Source organism: Octopus sinensis, linkage group LG13, assembly GCF_006345805.1.
Source record: "Octopus sinensis linkage group LG13, ASM634580v1, whole genome shotgun sequence".
NCBI lineage: Eukaryota > Metazoa > Mollusca > Cephalopoda > Octopoda > Octopodidae > Octopus > Octopus sinensis.
The window spans coordinates 67,955,501-67,958,000 of record NC_043009.1 but is presented as its reverse complement, the minus strand read 5'-3'; positions in this window follow the sequence as shown (position 1 = coordinate 67,958,000).

Sequence of the window (2,500 nt, the reverse complement as noted above, 5' to 3'; positions counted from 1 at the left end):
TTCAAGTTTCCATCGCAGACACAAGGAAAGGTAAAATCTATAGACAAGTGTTAGTAACTCTGAATGACAAGCAGAGATGATTTCAACAATAATTTCATGGTTGATTAACATGCTTAGGAAAAAAGAATCATTTCTTTGTTTTTCGGGACGACGTACAACCTCGGTTTAGCCTCAACAACAAAGCATTGTTGTGAGTCGTCTCCTATGAGTTTTAGACAATTTAACATTCACAGGGTTGGTAAGAGTTTAGCTAATCTGCATAACAAGCACTTACATATGTATGTGAATGTATGTGTGTATGTATGTGTGTGTGTGTGTGTGTGGTGTGTGTGTGTGTGTGTGTGAATCGTAGCCACAAATAAAATATATTTTTAGAAAGGTAGAAGCAAGCTTATTAGTGCGACAGTTCACTAACAATGAAAGGAATCAGTTATAAAGTGAAGATATGTAACTAGCTAATGCAGACGACACTTGCAGATATGAAGTCACATATCGTTGAAGTATGTGTATGTAGGTATGTAAGTACATGTGTGTGTGTGTGTGTGTGTGTATAGATAGATATACATATACATACATATATTTATATATACATATATATTTATATATAGTAATCATATTTGTTTAATGGAAATATGGCTTCATTATATTTTCAAACGTCTCTTCATATTAGCTGTACACAGTTACCAATGGATACGTGTGTGTATGTGCACGCGCTCACGAGTGTGTATATGTATGTTTGTCATTTGCATTTATGTATACGTGTGTGTGTCTGTTTCATTTCAGTGTTTTCCCCCCTTTATAGAATTGAAACCTCTCGCAGTAGTAAATCCCCTTCTGTTTAACTCAAAACACCCGTTAGTATTTGTGCTTATCTCGGTTGGTTGGTGTGCCTGTATATATGTGGGTACTTGTGGATGAGCGTATAACTGGAGTGTGCGTACTTGTCATTGTGAAATTTCTACTTATTACTGCAAGGGGCCCGACATTGTTATTGTACCACTGTTTTTCTTGTTTATATATTTATTTAATCCTTTTCTTCAGATATAGAGTCTCTAGTAATGCATCATCCAGTTTTCTTCCTCTTCTTAAAATAGTAGAGTGTGAGGTGAAGCCGATTCTGCTGTTGCTGTTGCTGTTGAGCGAACGGCCTTCGTACCAGAGCTCGCAAGATGGGAGAAGTCCGAATCGTGGTCCTTTGCTATTCGTAAGACCCGCAGAAGAGAAAGCAGGTCAACTCCCGACACTGAGAGCATCGACGGATGGCTGAATGCACATCCAGGCTCAGCGGTTGCGTAGGATGTCGGGGATGCAGTTGCTGTTGCAGTTTGTATGACCACGCAAGGGCCGCTTTCTTGCTCGTGGTGGTGATGGTGTGAAACCGAGCGATGCAGTATTCTGTCTATCATCCGAAGTTTGATTTATTACCAAAACTATAACCAGGAAAGCCACATGTCTCGTTCTGCAAAACTGTCAAACCTGGTTTCTATAGAGGAGAATTATTATTCAGGGGTGGAGGGGGCGAACATTGCAAAATAAAATTCTTCCTTTTCTTTGAACAAGCGAATCCGCTTTTCTCATTCGATATCCCTGTTCAGATTCATTCCATTTCCGTTGTATTTAATTCAGGTTGTTCATGCTCTTCTCAAAGGCATGAATGTCACAGCTTCTAATTTCCTTTACGTTACAAACTTTCAGTTTTGTTACTTGCCTAAGGGCGAAGCAATTATTGGTGTAGGTGTTCCTGTTATTTCGTCTTCCATTCAATCATTCAAAGAATGAAAAGCGTCCAAGAGCGACTCTCTGTTCTTATGAATGAAACGGAAATAGAAAACTGAATATAATGTTGCAACGAATATGAAATTAAAAACAAAATTGAAATGAATTTTCTATATTTTTTTTTATTTCGTTAATATTCCTCCAAATTAATTAGCTTCTTCCATGAACTATTTCAAAGAATTTTATCTACGGGAGAATGAGACGAGTCTTTGAAGCTTTACGTCTCTTGTCCTGATAAATTTCAATAATAGAAAAGAACGAAGCAAAGACACAATAACATTTTCTTCCCAAATTTAACTTTATCTTTAGATGTGTATTTAATGATAACGACATCTAAGTTTAGCACGTAGCTCCCAGTTTGTAAAGGTGGGGGGATGGAATCGTTGATGCTGATTAGATCATGCGTAGAATATCATAAGGGTTGATGAATGATAAAGACTACTTAGCTGAGATTTGAACTCAAACCTTAAAGAGACATCGGTAAATTTGTAAAAGTGGTACTTATTAATAAGCGGCACTTATTCTGGTATACTAATTATAGTCTGGGGGGAATGCTTGTAATCTTGGGGACACAGCTTAAGCTCTGGATGAAGAGTTATATAGTTGGTAAAATCGTATATGTGAGGTGAGTGAGATTGGATGGTAGTTTCCAGGGTGCGATTTATTCCCCCTTTTAAAGATAGGAATGACTGACTGGGAGGGAAGGTTTTGAAGGATAAAACTG